The sequence below is a fragment of the Cupressus sempervirens genome, chromosome 6, assembly GCF_028749045.1.
Source record: "Cupressus sempervirens isolate cs-2001-9-10 chromosome 6, ASM2874904v1, whole genome shotgun sequence".
Classification (NCBI taxonomy): Eukaryota; Viridiplantae; Streptophyta; class Pinopsida; order Cupressales; family Cupressaceae; genus Cupressus; species Cupressus sempervirens.
The window spans coordinates 599,691,049-599,712,854 of NC_143123.1; the positions used below are offsets into that span (position 1 = coordinate 599,691,049).

General features: G+C 31.8%; 2 pseudogenes; one reads left to right on the forward strand and one right to left on the reverse strand.

The window, feature by feature from the left end:
* LOC149553666 (polyglycine hydrolase-like) overlaps positions 1-21,806 on the reverse strand; it is a 68,642-nt pseudogene that overhangs the window by 22,820 nt on the left and 24,016 nt on the right.
* LOC149553667 (polyglycine hydrolase-like) lies at positions 2,513-3,659 on the forward strand (annotated as a pseudogene).

The following is a 21,806-nucleotide window of genomic DNA, read 5'->3' on the forward strand; positions in this document are numbered from 1 at the left end:
TAGGGATGCTACCTTAGCAAACACATGTTTCTTCAAACTGTAGCCCATTCTTTCAAATGACCATAAAGAGAGTAATGTACATTCCTCCTACTCGCTCTCCACCACACTCAGGCCACTTCACATGGTGTTCACGCGAGCAAGAGGCATTTTTGCCCAAATAAACTTCCAGAGGTTCTTGCGTGAGCCTGGCTTCCTACAACAATAACTTTTAAACCAAAAAAAACAATGCTACTTCTCCTTTATTCAGAAACCCATAGATATGATATGCATCCCTAATCAATTTGCAGAGTGAACAAAATAAAACCAAAACCAAGTAGCAAGAAAGCACTACAAATATTATTTATTTCATCTGTTCAGGGCCAGATAATAATCTTCTCAATATCTCAGTCCTTCTTCACACATAAAAGAAAATCTCAAATCATACTCTCCCAAAAGATTTCAGAAAGAATTTATAAACAAAGCCAAACAGTTAAGAACTGGTTTTGGCAACCACTAGACCCGTAAAGGTTTTGTTTAAACCTTTACTAAAGTTATAACAAAATATTAAATTAAGCCCTAAAATTAAACACCAGCCCAAATGCAATGCAAACCCTAAAATTTAATAATAACAAAAAAATATTTAAACACCATCACAATTGCAAACCAAAAATTCTTGTGCCTAACACTTGCTCCTGCAGCACACACCAAGGAGAATCACTCTTCGTAACTTCCCTCTATCCTTTCGATTCCATTCAATTACTTTGGTGCCTTCTTTTAAAACAAGAGCTTCTTTCAGGGCTGTTATAATACTGCCCACTTACCCGGTAGACATCCATTACATTTTGTATGTAATACAATGTTTAAACTATTTCGAAGAATACATGAATGTTAATTTCAATTAATTTAACCATTACAATTTATGGTCTCCCATAAATTTAAACGTCCTCATGATGAAAACATGTCCTTAGATTGAAATTTGTCGTAATCTTCAAAATATCGAGATGCCTCTAGTTCAATTATTTATTTTATGTGTGCATGTTTCTTATCTTTGATATAAAAACGAAAAAGAATTTTATAATAGTCTTCTTTAAAGATTCCTTTCGCATATCACTCATTCTATTTACAATTTAACATTAAAATATTGTAACAACAAAATATCTAATTATAAAATATAAAACCAAATAGAAACTAAAATTCACAAAATATCTTATTATAAAATATAAAACCAAATGGAAACCAAAATTCATTCAAACATACAACCGAAAAAATTCTTTCGCCTTATCGAGGAAAGGCCCTAAGAAAGCAATGCATTTGATTTCGGAGAGAGAAAATTTGTGCTGTAGTAACCATTTTCCACTGAATTGAAAAGATTCCCAATATTGTGCGGTATCCCTGGATTAATGCTTTTATACGAGAGCGGTGAGATCTGCTAACGACTTTTACTTTGTCCTCTTTGAAAAAAAAGAAGTACGATAAACGACAGATAAAAGATCATGTTCCTGGAAAGAGAGGTAGGGACCGGCCCCAATAATTATATCCCAACTATTACGCGTGAAGGGGTTTTTAAATAAATTTGAAATGAGCGAGCCCTTTCTTAAAATCAATGGTTCAGAATTAAAAAAGCAGTTCATCCATTGATCTTTTCTTCCTTTTCCTATTATTGTTTGTTTCCTTCAGCATCATCGAAAGCAGGATACAAATTACGACATAATTTTCTAAGCGGACGAGGTTAAGCGTGGACCCAATATGGAGTATAACTCTTGGGTAAAATTCTGCTGAATTTAACTATAACCTATTCAATTATAATGTTGAAATATCGTAACGCATTATCAATATTAATATTAATAATAATATTGTAGCAATGGAGACATTTTCGTTATTTAAAGGTGCACATGAGAATATCAAACAGGTTTATGAAGAAAATCATCCACACATAGAAAAGGAGAAGTTTCAGAATCTTGAGTAAGTTCAACAATGGTCTTCGATCTCACAATCCTTATTTTCTCACTTTTTTTGTTAAATTCCATCTCTGTACTCTCTGACGGGCAGAAAGTGAAGGAGGTGGATAGAGTGGATCAAAGATAAACATGAATGCAATGATAAACATTCAAATCAATAAGCAAAACACAAAGACATGAAGTTGTGCTACAACACTTCATACTCATTAACATATCTGAACTCTATTATAAATTCATAGAATGCTACAGCATTTCATCCAGTCATGATCCACCATGAGAAACCCAAAATGGACTCTACTGATCCACCATGATCAGATAAATATCTGATACTCAAATCTTTACATAATGCCTCTATTTATAGAGGTCTGAGAACTCTCTAGAATATCAAACACATGTATTGCATGATATATAATATTAATATATATCAATTAATATATGCAACTACTGATAGTTGAAGACTGATTATGAAATGATCTTGGGCGGCTGTATGCGGCTGTTTGTCTGTGGCTGTGGACGGCTCTGCAGCTGTGGATGGTGGGAGAAATTAATACTGCCAACAGAAAGATTTCCCAGACATGGCAAAATTCGACGAAGTAATGAAGAAGCTGATGCAATACAGCAACGTCCCGGGTGCCCAATTGGCCGTGGCAAAAGACAGCCAGCTGAAATACTCCAAAGCCTTCGGAGTAGCCAACAGAGAAACCGGAGAACTGTCCGCACAGACAGCGTAATGAGATTCAACAGCATCTCCAAAGTCATCACTGGAACTGCCATAATGAAGCTCATTCAGGAAGGAAAGCTCAGTCTCAACAACAAGCCCTTCAGTTTTCTCCACCATCTCGAACCCCCAAAGGGCGCCGCCGCCGATAGTCGGTTGCTGAACATCACGATACAGAACCTGCTGCAGCACACCGCTGGCTGGAACCGGACCTCCACCGGCATCGACATTCCTTCGGAGCCGGCGACCTTGTACGCGGCTCAAGCCCTAAACCGGCCGCCGCCTCCCACACCGGAGGACGCCATTCGCTTCATGAAAGACTTCCGCTCGTTTTTGAGCCCGGCTCGGCGACGGAATATTCCAACTTCGGTTACATCGTCCTCGGGCGGGTGGTCGAGCATGTGACCGGCGTGCCTTACGGGCGTTACGTTGAGGAGAATATTCTTGCTCCGTTGGGAATCAGGGGCATAAAATTGGGACACGCCCAGTTGCAACGAAGGGCGGAGAAGGAGGTTTTGTACTACGGCGTCAACGGAGAAGACCGTCTCTGGGTTTCCATATTTCCCGGCGAGGGGTTCGTTAACACGAGCTATGGCATTCAGGACTATGACAGTCTCGATTCCGTTGCCGGATGGATCGGAAGCGCGGGAGAAATTGTGAGATTTGTCGACCATACTGACGGCCTCCGACAGCCGGCTATTTTGGAGGAGAGTGTGGTTTACACGACGCTAAATGCAGCAAGGCCAGGGAGTAAAACAAAGGGAGTGTTCGTGTTTGTTAGCGTGGATGAAGAGGGAAGAACAAAGGAGTTTTGGCACAGTGGAGGGGCCCCAGGTGCGCATTCCCTTTTCATGCGATTGATGGCGGAGAACATCACGTGGGCGTATGTGCTCAACACTCTGCCTTCGCAGGAGAGGGAGTTTGCGAATATTGCAGCTCGTAATATTAGCGAGGTCGCCAGGAGCATCCAGAATTGGCCTCGTTATGACTTGCCGGCTGTCTAAAGTCGGGTGTGGGTCTCTCACTATTGAAGTATAATAAATTGAATTGTTGTCTCTGCGCTTTAGAGTCCGTATTCAACGATTTCAAGTGTAAAATGATGTATCATTTATATTATAAAAGGTTTATAATTAGCTTATATATATATTCTATATATATAAAATAAGCTGAGAGATATCCTTTGAATATATATAAGCTAGTAGCATTCTCCATACAATCTATTTAGCACAATAGATTCATTTGACATTAAAGCAATTTGTATCTTGTATATAGGATAAATAATTTAGAAATATAATGGAATAGAAAAATTAAGATTATTAAGATTCTATTTTATATTGTGACTGTAAATGGACGTCAAATTTTAAAAAAATGAAAAATGTTTACATTGAAGATTGTTGCCACTGTAGAAAGCCTCTCGGCTTAACAAGTAAATGAACGTCAATTTTTTTTTTTAAAAAGAAAAATGTTTACATTGAAGATTGCTGCCACTATAGAAAGCCTCTCGACTTAATAATGCATGCAAAAGATTTCTAAAATATAGTAATTATGTATTTCAATTTTGGACCACTTCAAATTATGACTATTACAATAGATTTTTTATAATTAATTTATTGTTGATTTATTATTTAAATTAATATTCTATATTTATATGATTATTTTATCTAGTAAGTCAAAATTAGTTAGATCTATAAGTTTGCGTTAAGTTCTTTAAGATTAGGGTTAAAATAAAAGTCTTAAAGTTTGCTTATAAAATTAAAGTATATGCATTAAGTTGTACTTTGTAAGGGCATGCACAAGATACGAAGTAAGTCTAATATGTATATTTATTCAATTATTAGTAATAATAGTAAATCTAATAGGTTTGAATTCATAACTAATAATTATTAAGAATATGGTTCTTGAACCTACATATTCTTCGAAATATTAAAAACTTGATCATTTTTCTTACTTTTTATTTGTATTTAACTATATAATTTGAGAACCATATTCAGCTTAAATATACTCATTTAGATTTGAAAAACATTATAATACATTCTTTTCAATCTCCACTCTATTTTACTACTAGATTATTAAAAGAACATTTTTCTTAATCAACTAGGTATTATGAAAACAATTATGTGATTAAAATAAGCTTTTCAATTAAAATATTCATTAACTATAGGCCTTCTTAATAGATTTTGAAATAAAATCTATGTTTCAACTAAAATAATATTATTGCATTTTAAAAATTACAAAGTGTAGTAAATAAAATATGTAATATGATTGCATTAAGCCAAAGTTCTTGTATAAATATTAAGTTTTAGAAATAAACAAGAGCAGTAGTTCCTACTTGTTATGGCAAGTAGAAGGAAGTAGTTTATTAGAATGACTAATCTACAGAGATATTTTATCAAAATACTAATTTCAAAAACTAGTACACACTACTAGTGATAATTGTGTATCAATGATGACCATTTATATCTAATTCAAAAACAAAAAAGAACTCAACATTGGCAAGAATTATATACCAGCACATACCATTCCTACCAAAGCATTGTGTGGTTGTAAATAAACTAACTAATATATATTGTATATTTAAAATACGTTGAGATACATCGAGGTGTTGAATTTTTTTATGTATATTAAAGGTTTATGATGAAAAAATTCAATGCCTCAATGTATCTCAATATATTTTACATATAGAGTATATATATTAGCTAGTAGCAATGATAGCTTGCATAACAATTAAGTTAATTAATTTGATTAGAGTTAAAATTTAGTATTACAATTTATATCATAGTTAGGGTTAGCATTATGGTTAGATTTGGTTTGGATTTATTGTTATGACTAGGTTTATGGCTTACTGCTAAAGTTAATTTTATGGTTATGTTTACAACTAGAATTATGGCAAGTGTTAGGGATAGGTTAAGGATTTGGATTATAATTATCAAATGATAGTAAGGTTAGGAATTTGGTTTTGATTAGTTTCAAGGGAAAGGTTGGAAATACCATTAGGTTTGGGATTAAAAACTAATGAGGTGAATGGTAATGATTTAGATTTGATCAAGACTATTTGTTTTGGTTAGGGTTAGGGTCAAGGTTAGAATATAATTAGGATTTGGTTTAAATTTATGAGTATGGTTTGGGTTATTGAATAAAATCATGGCCGTGGTTGATATTAGGGCTAAAAACTAGTGCTAAGGCTTAGTGTTATATGTTGGATAAATTAGCATTCATATTAATATCATTTATATCATGGTTAGCATTAAAGGTTTATGATTTACCACTTATGATTATGTTTTAGTATTTATGATCATGTTTTATCATTAAACTTGAGTATGACAATGGTTAGGGGTAGGGTTTAGACTTATGGTTACAATTAAAGTTAGATATAGGATTCAATGTCAAGGTTTAATTATATGGTAAAGATCATGGTTACATTGATGGTTACGGTTAGGATCATTATTATTATTATTATTAATGAACTTAGGGTTATAGATATGACTATTGTTAGAATTATAGAGTTTAACATTATGGTTATGATTAGGCTAGAGATCAAGGATTAGGGTTAGGGTGAGAATTGTGATTTAATATAAGATATAGGTTATAGGGTTTAATGTTAAGATTATGGTTGGGGTAAGAGCATACGTTGAAAATAGTATTATGGTAAGATTAGGGTTTTAAATATAGTTGTGGTGTACAATTAGTATTATAGTTGATATTGGGGTTAGGTTTAGGATTATGGTTAAAGAAAAGGTTTAAATCATGGTTAGTGTTGGGGTTCTAATTACGGTTGGGATTAGTTCTCAAGATTAAAATTATCACGAGGATTGGGGTATATATCATGGTCAATATCATAGTTAGGGTTATAGTTTTGATTAGGGATGATATTAGATATTAGGATTAGGATTATAGTTAGGGTTAGCATTATGATTTAGGCTTATGATAAGGGTTCATCATAACCAAACCCTAGTTCCATAGTTAAAATTTAAGATTAGGACCATAATCCTTACCTTAAACTCTAACCTTACTAACAAATTATATACTCTAACCAAAATAAAACCCTATATTAGAATTATCATGAAGGTTAGGGTTTATATCATGGAAACATTATGGTTAGGGTTGTAGTTTTGATTAGGGTTAAGATTATAGCTTAGGATTATGATTATTCGTTAAGGCTATTGTTTATGTCATGGTCAATATTAGAGGTTGGGGTTAGGATAAAGGTTTATGTTAATGGAATGGTTAAAGTTATGACTATATCTAGAGTTAATGTTAGGATTAAGGTTTAACATCTAGGCGCGAAGATAGGTTTGGGATTATGGCTAAAATGATTGTTAATTTCATGGTTTGTATTATGGTTATGACTAAAATATTGATTAGGGTTGAGATTAGGGCATATAATTAAAGGATTATCATTAGGGTTAGGGTTTACATTATTTTTAGTATTATTATTAGCATTAGTGTAGTGCCCACCCATGGTTTACCTTTTGGTTATGTGTCTTGAACTCTTTTAGGCATATTTTCATGCATGTGTTAGTTTCAGATATAATTGATTTACAGTTATATGACATTTTCCATGACTTGATTTTATGGCTAGATTGAATACTCTCATAATGATGATGCTTTAACGACTTCTAGTTAGTAATTGCAATTGCTTTCATGATGATGTATTACAATGTGTCTTTAAACAATGATCATTGTGTATTCATGAATATGAATATTTATATAGAAGTATGATGTTCCTTTTACTTGTGATTAATTATGGTACATACCCCATACTTGCATGTGTATGGTGCACATGTCTATTTTAATCTTCTGTTTAACATGTTTGATGTGGTTAAGGGAGGGAGTCATAGTCACCTGCTAGTCAGGATCTACATTATGTACCATTTCTTTGTGTGTGTGTGTGTGTGTGTGTGTGTGTGTGTGTGTGCGTGTGTGCACATGCACATCCTCATCTTTTATGCAGGATGCAACTACCGAGCATCAAATTCCTTGAATTGCCAAGATGAGCATGTCCTATTACAATACTCAAATGGTGAGAATGGGAAGATAATGATCAAGTCTAATCCCAACCATAGCCTAAAACACTTGCTCTGTAAGGAGGAATCATAATTAACTATCAACCCTTTTTGAAAGCCATAAGTCTTTTGTGTATATGTGGTTTGATTATTGCTTTGTTTGTTCTTCCTTATGCATTTCTTGAGGTTTGACTTGGTGATTTGTTTGTTAGACTAATTATTTTTAATTCTTGGATCGATTGATGATATTGATTTATCAAACGTTATTTAATTTAAAAGTGAAAATTCTTTAAAATAGGATGATCTTGCATTTTTAGAATTATAGTGATTAAATGGATTTTTAATTAAATTAAAACATTTAATTTAAAATTCATAATTTTATAAAACTATGAAAATCAAATATTAAATATTAAACTTAATTTTGGTGTAGCATTATTATTTAATTAATAAAGATTTAAATTTAGTAGCATTTAAGTAATGCACTTAAATGATCTTTATTAATTACATAATAAATAATAATAATCAAATTATGAAATTACTTTAAATAATAAAGTTGAGAAATAAATAAATAATAATAATAAAATATTTTAATTAAAAGTGAATTAATTGTGCATGAAATGAATAATAAAATAAAATAATTGCAATTTAGAACTAGTGGAGACAAAACCTCTAAAAAGGTAATTAGAGCTCTATATTAGAGGGTTTTCAGGTCATTATTGCACACACATGTTTTGGAGAGCAACTCTTAGGGTTTGGAAAAGAAAGAAATTTTCATGGCTTGAAGGATTTTGCTTGCACTAGGAATTTCATTTGGCTATCAAATTTAGCATCAGTGTGAGGTAGGGTTTGAAATCTCATGAATGCATTCTCAATTTGGAAAATATCTATTTGGGTTGTGCTTGTTTGCATGTTTGGAATTTTGTTTGTCTTTTTAATCATTTCTCTAGATTTGATTGTAAGAATATTAGTTTATTGGTGTTTTACAGAAGAAAATTTAGAAAGAACAAATTTGTCTAGCTAGGATTGATTGGGATCAAATTTAGATAAATTCTACAATTTTTTCTTTTCAAAACCTACAAATTTTTTTTTAAAAACATAGATTTAATTTACAATTTGGATATATTCTTTCTTTATATAGATATATGTATGTATTCATTATACACATTTATTTTAAAGAATAATAATAAAGAAAATTATGCTTTCTAGAAAATTAGTAGGCATGTACCTATAGAGAGTACAAAAATACTTTAATATAATTAAAAATAAATAAATGAAATACAAAACATAAATAGTAATCAAGAATTTATTTCTAGAACAATTAAAATATGTAATATATTAAATCATAATATGAAAAGTACCCAATTTGCATGATTGGCAATAAAAGATAGATTTGCTAATTTTGTGGAAAAAGTTGCCACTAATTTGTGTGGGCCAAACATAATATTAATATTCTACTTTATGGAGTTGGCTTAACATGTACCTTTTTCCTATCAAGTCGCCTACAAATAAGGGGTTTGACTATTAGTTATGTTTGTCCTTTATAAATTATTTCTAAATCAAATTTAATGGTCTTTTCCTTCACATATGACTCTTTGTGTTTGATTTAAGAAATTCCTATTTTAAAGGAAGAGTATGCATGCAAGTATTAGTTATAATTTAGTCCATTATTAGTCCCTGCCGCCTATAGGCGAGGACTAATGTTTTCACTGCACTATTCAATTAGTCTCTGCCTTGGGAGTCAGCAAAAGTCTCATAATAATCCCATTGAAATCATCTTTGTAGCTGCATTTCCATTTTCTATTATTCTCACTACAATTTCCCTCTGTTACTATTGGCTAGGGATGATTTTCCTTGGTAGTCTTTTTATTTTGTTGCGTTGAAAATTAACATTAAATTGGCATGCATTCCACTTATTATTCTTGCAACAGGATGTGCCTCATACATGCATGGCTGACATTCCTAGATCTCCTTTTACCATGGCTTCTCCTTGTTTTATTGGAGTTCATTTTTATAATAAGATTTCTTTATTATCGCAAACTTGACTTCATCGCTGCACAAAATTTCTTCCCCTCCCTACAGCTGGGCAGTTGGTCATTAGGTATGCATTTCTGTCATTTCTAATTTAATCTTCTCTGCGCCTTAACCTGGATTACTATAGTTAAAATGGCCAACGTTTGTCCAGTACGAAAGCTATTTTCTTCTTTACCGTCAAAAATTTTGAACAATTTGAATCCTTAAGAAACCATTGTCTCTCCAGCTAAGGTTCTTGTAAATTGTCTTCTCATTTGAAATCGCTCCATATAGAACAATACAATCTATCATAGGCCACATGTTGAGGAATGTGCTGCAATATGCATTTCAATATAGTTTTCCGTGTCATTCCAAATCCTCTGCAATTTTGCTCAAGGGATTCAACAAATTACTCTAAGAAGACAAAGTGGATTTTGAAAATTGCTTCTAGGATGACAATACAGACCACCTTAATCTGAATGTATGATATAGTAGAACAACCTACATATCAGTAACCATGTGGAAATCACATGTAGTCTGAAGTTACCATCAATGTGCACCCTCAGGAACCTGTAGATGTAGAAGAGTTTTTAATTATCCCATTCAATGATATTATCAGCTCTGGTCATGTATACAAGGGGTCTTTCTCCTGCTTCCTTAATTTCCAATCCACCCATCGCTCTGCAGTACTTGGAAGTCATTATCTGCCCTAACCCCTCTCTTAGGAAAATTAATGTGTCACCATATTTCAACTGCATACCTATTTAGTCAACATTTTCCTCCTTCCCTGATGATTACCCCCTCTTTGCTGAAAGAAATATGCAAGATCAAATAGTTTCATTATTGTGATTTAGTTTTGTAATTTTCACTCGCAAACTACACCCATTTTCCTATTTTTCATCGTCTTTCTTCACTTTGCAATTTGTGCAAAGGGTTGGCTTCATTTAGAAATACTATTTACCTTAACTTGGGCAGGAATGTTTAACTAACCTTGCATCCATGCTTTGGTATTTAGGGTTTTCCTGTCTATTGTGATTTTAGATGTTTATATAGGTTCTTTCAATTTTTGACATTTCTTTTCCTTCCATCAAAATGTGCTCCTTCAAATCTTCTTTTTCTGCATTACCTCTCCTAACTCTCATTTATGGAAAACGTTTCTATTATTTATATAGTTTTCTGACATATTTCCCTTGAGAACATGAATTGAAGCCTCAATGAATTTTCCTAATTCTCTGACATCATTTTTCTAATTATGTCTAGTTTCTTAGAAGACACACAATGTTTTAGCAATGAAGTGAATGTGCAAATGCTTAACTAATAATTGATTTAAAACGAAATTTCCCATCTCGGGTTCCCTAGGACTTTTGCAACCGATTAATAAATAAAAGGGAGATTTAGGTTTGACATGACGAAAAAGAATGCATTTGTGTGCTTTGTGTAGATTATATTTGCTTATCTAATACTAAGGCTAGTGGGGAGTTAGAAAACTTGCCTCCTATTCGACATTCTTGGCTATAGTTTTGAGGATAGAATCGATGTTTTGTTTCAAACAAATTCTTTGACTCTTTCTTAAAGACTATGGAGTGACCTCTGATTTGGCTATGTTTCTATTTTCACTCATAGTATCTTCTTTTTCACTATTCCAAGGCCATAGAACCATTACAAGGCCTCATCTCCCTCAGGCAGGTATGCCCTACCCGTCTGCTCGTAATCTTCATTCATGCAGCGCTAAAGTGTCATTGCAGTAGAAGCTACAAAGTATTCCCTTTTGATTTCTGGAAAGCATCTATCTATGAAAAAACTCATGAGAACTTCATGCATCCCATTGCATAACGTGTCTGTAAACTTGAAGTATCTAAGTGCATTCTTCTTACAATGAAATGTCTAGATAATTAGACAGCCCATTTTATCTTTCACTATCTTGTGCACTTAAACAGTACTCTACTTCTCTCTGGTCTCTACGTCTTCAAATTTTCTCTTGACACATCAATATCATATTCATCCGTCCAATCCATCCAATCCAATAGACCTCTCGCCTTGTAGGGACTGGTGTTGCACGCAACCCTTGTTCTTATATTTTTCATTTGTTGTAGAAAATTTATAATAGGTGATTTTGAATATATATATATTTCTTTTGCTTTTAAATTATTTATTTTTAATAAGTAAATGTCTATGGATTAAATTGATTGTTCTATATTAATAAACTATAATTATTAATTATTATTTAGTCATATTTATAGTTATATTTAATATTAGTTAAATTTATATGTAATGAATAATTCGGTTATTATGATAACTTTTAGCTTAAATATAAATAAAATTTATGTGTAAGATTAATTCTTATCATTTATTTTAATTGTATAATATTTATTCTACGATAGTTTTATTTTGAACTTTATGGTTATAGTTATTTCATTTTGGTTTTCCTATGAGTTGTTTAGATCGACCAACTAGGATGTACGCCAGAGGTTGACTTTTGTGATTCATTTATGATGTTCTCCATTCCAAATATTATGATGAGTTTTGTGATTTATATTGAATATTTCATTTATGAGATTTTCTATGTGGTGCATGTATGTTTACTTGGGTTGGGAGAACCAACTTATTTTTGGGTTGCTTGTTAAGGAACCAAGTATGATTATGATGGGTGTTATGGTATGGGACACAACTATGTTTTATGTGCTTAGGGAAGGTTTTCTATGTACATGTCTTTGGGAGTGGCTTGCAGTAGGGGTCTGGGACCCAAAGAGGTCAGTGCTAGGGCAACCTATTGTAAGTTATGTAATAAGTGATAATCTAGTAATGGTAAACACAATAAAAAGATAAGTTAGAGATATTTTCCTTCCCATGCCTTGAGTGCTTGTACAGACTAAGGATGAGAATGAGATGACAGTATGATTGGTTTGCCTCATCTTCTTAAGAGGGTTTTCTAGTTTTGCATGTGTCACATTGAGGGTCTAGGATTTAGAGTAACAAGTCCAAGGTAGCTCAATGCTTGAGGGTTTGAGATCTATTGAGAGGTCAGTCTAAGGTAACTCAAGAAGTTTGACCATGTGATGACACTCCCTAGTATGTAGCCTAAGTCTCCTTTATATTTCTATTTGTACCTCTGGTGGTGTACTTATTGTTTGCAAAAAAAGGGGTAAATTTTTATTAAGACAGAAAGGAATACAACAAGGAGAGCTCAACAAGGAGCTTGATCCTGAGCAACAAGATCATCAAATTCTTGCACCATCTCAAAGGACAGTTGCCTCCTATCCCTAATATTCCAACCCGGATCATGACTAGATGCCCATTTGGCTAAACAATCAGCAGTTCTATTCCATTCATGAGGAATATACGTGAACCTAATGAACTGAAAAGAGGAAGAGAAGAAAAGAATTTGCTTAACAACAGTGGCCAGTTGCCAACTAACATCCTCAAGCTCTTGCGAAGAAAGCATGTTCATGAGGTTATTTACTTTCATTGATGATGATTGGTGATTTATGGATGATGTACTTTTGACATGTGGTTCTTTACTTGAGCTGGATATCTTTCGTTGACTTTATCTTATGATTTTGGTGATTTGATCTATTCCTGGTATATGAATGATGTTTTGTTATGCAGTGTTGTTATTGGATTGAGTATTCTTTCTTTTGGAGTATCTTATCTTCTTGAGTAGTATGTGTTACCTTTGAGGTAGTTTTGGCCAGTAGGATTTCCTTGCCTAGGATTGTTTCTTGATTGATTAGCTGTATGTGGATCACTCTTTATCTTCCCTACATGGTGGGAGTGGAAGCTTGACTAGGTGACCATGTGGTCGGGAGGTAGTTTCTTTTTACCACTTAGGTCCCCCTCACATTGCCATTTGTTGGATGTTTATTGTAGGAGATGTACCTTTATCATTCTTATTCCTACCTTTAAGACTTCTTTTTAGTTGATGTATTTATGTTATCATGAATTTTGATGCTTTGTATCTATTCTCACATACCCTATGACATGTGCAATGGATGTACTTTCATTGTATTAATTATCCATTTTATTAAGTGATTATGTATTTGTTACTTCTTTATGGTCATGTGACATTGTACATGAGACTTTTTAAACATATTAATATAACTTCTTAATGTAACTCAACATAAAGGAACCCTTGAGGAATTAAAATTGTATATGTAATGGCCTATATGTATTTGATGTGTATATTCATATTGCTTTAGTATTAATGTTATCTTGACGTTGTCTAAACTTTTTTAAAAAATGTTCAGCAAACATTGTAATATAATATGTTTATGTCTCTTGGGTTCCTGAGTGGGGCATTACAATTAGGATAAAGATCTTAAGTTTATGGTATTGTTTGCATCAATGTAATATTTAGGGTTAATGTTACAAATATAAGTTAACATAATTTAGGGGTTAATATTCAAGTTCATGGTTAATCATTTAGGATGAGATTTTAGCATATATGTTTATGATTTAATTCAAGATTAGGGCTTGGGGTTTAATATTTATAATAAGGGTTTAGAAATTAATTTACGATCAAGGTTGAGCTTTAAGATCCATGGGTATAGTTAGGTTAATGTTTGTGTATGTGTTTACAATAAGTAGTTAGTATTATAGTTGCACTTAAGGTTGTGATTTAGGGTTAGGGTTAATATTAGGGATTAAGGTTTATAAATATGTTTAGGATTAAGATTTATCAATTGTAGGATTATAATTAGGTAAAGGGTTTAGGGTAAGTTTTTGAAATAGGATTAGAGCTAGGGTGTACATCATGGTTAGGGATAGGGATAGGGTTATCATAAGGGTTAGGGTTAGTCATATTATTAGGATGAGGGTTATAATTATGGTTAGTGTATTAATTATGATGAAGTTTAGGACTAAGGGTATTATTCTAACTATGATTTGGTTATGATTCAAATATGGCTTTTATTAGGATTAAAATTAGGGTATGGTTATCATGAATGTTGAGGTTGGGTTAAATGCTATGGTTATTCTTTAGATTAAATTATTGTTAAGGTTAAAATAGGGATATATTAGTTTAAATAATGTTATTATTTAAGAAAAATTAAGGTTAGAGTTAAGGTTAGCTTAGGGTTAGGTGCAATTCAAAGGGAGAATCTTTGATTTATAGTTAGAGCTGAAGATAACTTGAAAGTTAAGGGTTTGGTTATGGATAGATTTAATTTATTATTAGGGCTTTGTTATACATAGGGGAGTATTAGAGTTTAATTAGGCTAATAAGTTAATTACATTACTCTTAGGTTTAAGTTTAAGTCTAGGTTTCAAGTTGAGTTACATATCATTTAAAATTAGGGTCATGCTTCAAGTATTTGCATGTGTTTATGTATGCATGTATCTATTAAACTTAATATTATAGTTTAGGATTATGGTAAAGTTGTTTTAATTTTAGTATGTAACTTAGGCTTCAATTAGGTTTTGAAATTTAGGGTTCTAGTGTAAGGGTTATAATTAGGCCAGTTAGATTGAGGGTTTAATTTAACAAGTGACCCCTTTTTATCCTAGGATATAAAATAAGATTAAAATTTACTTAAGATCTTAAAAAAAAAAACTAATCTATTAGAAGTTAATGAGGCACTTATCATATTATGAATAACTTTAAAACTAATTTTTATATGTTAATATGTTCTTTCTATTTTTTAACATATTTAAACAATGTTTTGGTTGCATTTAAATCAACTTAAGTTCATGAACTAATATTGTTTCATTTATTAGTGACTTTTAAAGTAAAATTTTGAATTTAACAGATTTTTAATTATTATTTTTTACATATTTGAAAAATACAATTGCTAAATAGAAAATAGAAATATATGCATGTTTAAATAATAATAATCATGATCCAACTTTAAGAAAAAAATTGAGCTAAGAAAAAATATGGATTAAAATATAATTTTTTTATACACATTCAAATCTTTCTATGATTTTTAAATATTTAATAATTATTTATATTCTAATCTTTAATATATATTTTTTAAATCTATATTTTAATAGAAAATTTCATAATTTTTAATATGTTTTAAATATTTTTAATCTTTTCAAATCTAAATATAAGTTACTAAATAACAAATAGAAACATTTCAATGTTTTAGAAACATGTCTATTCTTTTTAAATTTAAATTACTAAGATAAAAAAAAAAAAAATAGAAAATGATTTAAGTGTGTATTTCTTTAAAAGATCCAGTATTTTTCACAAAATTCAAATTGCTAAATATCAAATACATCCTGTGTATATAATGATTTTAATAAGAAAATAAACATAACTAATGGAGAAAAGTAAACAATGGCCTCTGTGTAGAGCATTGGTGAGGAAGAGGATTTTAGAGTGTGCCATCTTCAAGTAATCACTTGTCATGTAGAAAGTTGTGTTTGAAAGAATAATTACTAGAGTCTTCAATTGATAGACTATAGTATGGATTTGTGTTCCAATGTTATTGAATAAAGGGGAAATGCCATGGCTTTCTTTGAAAAAGGGTACCCTAACTCTTCCTATAATGTTTGATGGGTTTATTATTGAAATGTTAATGAACTAGTACAATACACCATCGTATTCTATTGGCATCAAAGATGTATAATTTCCTCATATATTAACCACTTCTAGAATGGTGGGTCTGAGAACATTAAGTCATCTTCATTAAAATAGTACCTCCAATACACACAGTAACCCAAATCTAATATTTAAAAGACTCATTCGTATTTGGGTTGTGATCTTGCTCAAACCATACCCTAACTCTTATTTTTCCAAAACATCTTCATACTAAAGAGAGAAGACAACAAAGCTTTATCAATTATGATATATTATTGTTTTAAAGGTCTACAACATCCATTATGAACAAACTTATTGTGAAATTGAACAAAAATCAACGACCGTGCGAAATAATGGGAGAGGTTTTCCCATTGATTAAATGATTAGTATTACTCTCTAAATTCTAACCTTTAAACAATACAATAAAAAATCTAAAATTTTAGCGAAATCTCTAATGATTAAATACAATAAAAAACTCTAAATGATCCATCACCCTCTACATGAGTCTATTTTCCTCTTAGTGGCACGTATCAAAATTCTCCGAGAAGCAACTATGAAAAATATTCAGCCCGCTCATATGATTAGCCTGATAAATTTAAATGTCATCTATATCCCAATTTTTACTTAATAGTTGGAAATATATATTTCTAAAAATGAAAATAAATATCTATCATCTATAGACACACTTGCAGAATTTAAACATGAATTTTTTTCTAAAAATATAACTTTTATTACAACTCTTCTAAAAAGGATTACAACTACTTGAATATAAAGAATTCATACCTAGAGGAAAAAATGAGTGAAAAACTAGATACATATGTATATATACATGGTTTTCTTGCAAGAGAGTAAAACTAAAAACAAATAAAACTAAATCCTATATATATATATATATATATATATATATATATTTCACACATTCTTTATTTGCATAAAAACTAAAAAGCTCACTAAAATCTTCCTAAGAGATAACTTCTATTTTTTCCAACATCATCATCAATTATCAACATACTTCCCATTGATGTTGAGTGTTCTCATGATCTGATCATGTTGAGTGTGCTCACAATCTGATCCATTTGTATCAAAGCACAAATCTTCATCACTAGAGTCTAATAAACTCACATAATACTTGTTAGAGTAATAAAGTATTTTCTTATTAATTAAATCATATTGATTTAAATATTTTATCATTTATTATCTCTAGTTTACCTAAGCTAAAATTTGGGCATAAAATATTAATTCTTTTATTAATTATAATCATGCAAATTATGTTAGTTACCTATTAGGGTATTGATCTCCTTTTATAAGGATTGATCTCTCTGTAATTTATTCATTCACTTTTTTAAAAAATTAATAATAGAGAAACCAAAAAATGAGAAATACACAATACAAAGATACCTCAGGAAGTAGGGCCTCACACCCAGCATATCAATGTACCACCAAAGTTCACATAAAATCAGCTACTACAAAGTTCTAAATACATCACAATAACAAAAGATACAATAAAGAACAATAGAAGAAGGCAAGGCCAGTGCATCAAGTGTGAGTAAGATTGAGCCCATATAGTCCACCCTTTCAGGCCTTCCATCCAAACAGTACCCATTCTATCCTGAATTTGATCAAGCATAAGGATCTTATCAAAAGTCCTATTATTATTTTTTATCTCCTAGTTAAGCTTCTTGACTATAGCTTCAAAGGCATCAAGGTTGTCAATGGTCCTACTACACTCATATCCATTCTTTATCTTGAGCATGGACATTGTCGAATGACCAACTTTAAGGAATCTTTTGAGCTTCTCATGATCTATCATCAAGGTTACCATAACCTGTGAAGACATTTTAAAATAACAGTGTCTTCAAAAGGACTCAACTTTTGATAATAACAATCTCTTTTTTTGTTGATCAAGAATGTCTCATCTGTGGATCTGGAAATTCTAGGCTCCATAGCTTTTAATTCTCTCTTTCTCTAGTAGGTGTTTGCATAGAGGTCATTCTTGGGAGCTTTGGGGTTGATCTTTTATCAACTTCAACATGGTATCAGAGCTCCAGATCTCCATGCCCAAATTCTATTTTTGAGAGATTTGGCATCAATTTTTAGATCTATGGCTTTTAGAGGATTTTTGTTTTAAATATGAGCAATCACTAATTTTTGGTGCACTTTGAGCCCAAACTAACATCGTCGTTGAGCTTAGAGCGCCCAAAAACCCATGTTTTCTTGTAAAATTTATCAAGTTTGGACACAATTGGAATTTGAGGCAAAATAATATTGCTTCTAGATTGGGCACATTTTCTGAGGCAACAATTTTCTGATTTTCAACATGAAAATCGAGATTTTTTAGCTAGAAAAATTGAAATTTTTTGGCACACAAATTGAGATTTTTCAAATTGAAAATCAAGATTTTTAGCATGCAAATAAAGATTTCTGGCACAAAATTTGAGATTTTGGGTACAAAAATCAAGAATTTTTGTCACACAAATTGAGATTTTTTGGCATGTAAATTCAGATTTTTCACCTGCAAATTGAGGTTTTTAGCACATGAACCAAAATATTTGTATGCAAATTAAGATAGTTTTGGTACAAAATGGTTACGCTTCGTGAGGTAATTTATGATACTGGTAGGCATGTTTTCTAAGACATTTTAGCATAGATCCCAAGGTGGTAAAAATATATTTTTCCCTTCCAGCACTTTTTTGACCTACATGTGGTTTTTTGGCCATAACTTGCTCATCCAAACTCTATTTTTTGCAAATGAGATATCATCGGAAAGCTCATTCTAAGCCCGTCATAATGGTGAAGGTCATTTGGAGTTTTGATGTTGTTTTATTTCTATTTTATGCAGCGAATTTCAAAGGTTCTATTTTGCACTCTGAGAAACATATCTTGAGACATTCCATTTTCTAGATTTTGCTCCAGGCACACCCCATTCATTTTTTTGCTTTTTTTGCATTCTGGTAGATATCTTGGTTGATTCAAGTCGAAGGATCAATTTTTTTTCTTCAGATATTTTTCATGGGTTGTGTTATCTCTTGTATCAGCCTAATGTCTCTTTTTTATCTTTATTGACATCCTTTTGTAGTATTTTTGCAAATGCATTGATATAAAGTGCCACTCTATTGCATTTCAAAATATTTTACATCTTTATATTTTTTTGTACTCACACTACATTATAAAGTGCCTCAAGGGGTTTCATGTTGGCCATATTCACCATCTTCATTTGTCAAGTGAGTGCTCCTTCCATGACACTAATGTCATGATGTGTCAATGACACATGCCATTATAGGTGTTTGTAATTCTTTTGCACTCTCTATTTTCTTGTATCTTATTTTTGCAGGAGATATTTCATTTAGTTTCAATGTTCATGTCTTACCTCTCAATATTATAGGGGGGTTATCTTGGTTCTATTGCTTTCTTGGTTTGATGGAGTGAGTTATGTATTCAATAATTTATCCTATGTATTAGGCAATTGTAGTGGTTGGATACCTATGCATTCTAGTGAGATGGATCATTTACCATTTAGACATCTTTCATTCTTATTTTTGGAGGCCATGATGATAGCTTCCATCTTCTATTGATCATCTTTTTAGACTTAGTCTTCTCTACTTGTCATGTTCTATACAGTGGAGGTTCCGTAGATCAACACTTTTGCAGTGTTTGTAGCTTCATGGTTTAGTGGCGTTCTCCATGATCAGCAGCTTCATGGTTTAGTGGCATTCTCCATGATCATCTTGTGTTCCTATCATCTGGGACATTCCCTAGTTTGGAGGCTTCTTTAGTCCTTCACTAGTTCTTTCAACATTATTTCCATCTCTTTTTGGAGTAGGGTTTTCCCATATGGTTTTCTCTATTTCTCCTCATTTTAGAGATTTGGTTGTGCTTGGGTACCTCATCAATCTTTGTTGTTGGGACACAAATTTACTTTCAGTAGTAGTTTCTAGGTTTTTAGCTACTCCCTAAGTTTATCTTAAGGGGGGTGTTAGAGTAATAAAGAATTTTCTTATTAATTAAATCATATTGATTTAATTATTAAGTCACTTATTATCTTTAGTTTACTTAATCTAAACTTTGGGCATATAATAATTAATTCTTTTATTAATTATTTTCATGCAACCTAGGTTAGTTACCTATTAGGGTTTTGATCTCCTTTTATAAGCATTGATCTCTTTGTAATTTATTCATTCACTTTTGATATTATATATATATATATATATATATATATATATATATATATATATATCAAGAATATCTCTTCTATGGATCTAAGAATTACAACCTCCATAGTTTTTTCTTCTCTCTTTCTATGATAGGTGTTTTTGGTGCAAGTAGGGAAGAAATAATTAGGGCCAAGTGCACACCCAACTATCCAAACCACCTTGTAGAGTAAACACAATAGAAGAAAACAATAGAGAACAACACCAAGGAGAGAGAGAGAACAAAATACTTTATTGATTCATCAAGTAATAAACATATATGCCCAACTGTAAGGCCTATTGGGTTATGACCAAATACAAAATACATTCAAGATCCACAATCTAGCTTCAAATTTGAATTTTCAGACACATGCATTGCACTTAAAAAACCCTCTACGTTCTACCATTAACCTAAACCTAAGAACTCTATTTATACTTGCCAAAATGGCTTACAAAAGATTCTAGAACATTATGTCAAAGAAAGGTTGACCTCAAAATGGTCAACACTCATCCCTAGACAAGGTCCTATCATTAAATTCATGAACCAAATTAAATATGAAAGTCAGTTCCAACTAAGAACCAAAACACAGACAACTCGGTAAAAGAATGACCCAAGCATCAACAAATATCATGTTCACTCGACACATGAAGGAACACTCGGCCAATATTGGACAACTCAACATCAGCTAGAACTCAATAGTAACTAGAACTTGGTGGTAATTGAAACTCGGTAGCAACTAGAACTCAGTAGCAACTAGAACTCAATACCAACTAGAACTCGACAATAATAGGAAGAATAAAAAAAAAGTGTAGGATTACAATTTAAACCAAGATGCTCCTACATCAAACAACCAGGGTTGAAAAAAATGATTCTTCTAAATTATTAAGATGTCACAATTTGAGCTGAATCCAACTTAGATCAAGAAATCCATGAAGCATCTTCAATTGGCCCATTCTTCCACTTCACTAAATATTCATAATAATATTGTCCTCTTGCGCTCTTGCCAACTCTCTAATCCAATATCTGTTCAACTTCTTCAATCTGCTTCTTAGGATAATCTTCTGATACAACAACTTCATCATCTAACTCATGATACTAATACAAATCAACAATAATGAATATAGGAGATATATCCATTTCATTAGGAAACTCAACATCATAAGCATTACCATTATCAAATTTCCTCAAGATCTTACAAGGTCCAAACTTCTTCATCTTCAGCTTATTGTATGTTCCAACAAGAAATCTCCCTTTCTTCAAATGAACCATCACCTCATCACCAACTTTAAAAACATGATATTTTCTAAACTTATCAACATTCTCTTTATACTTTTGATTACTTTGCTCCATCCTCAATTTTACTTCCTTATGCAAAGACTCCATAAAATCAACAAATTCTTTCCATGCAACACTTCTCTTTTCTTCACTAG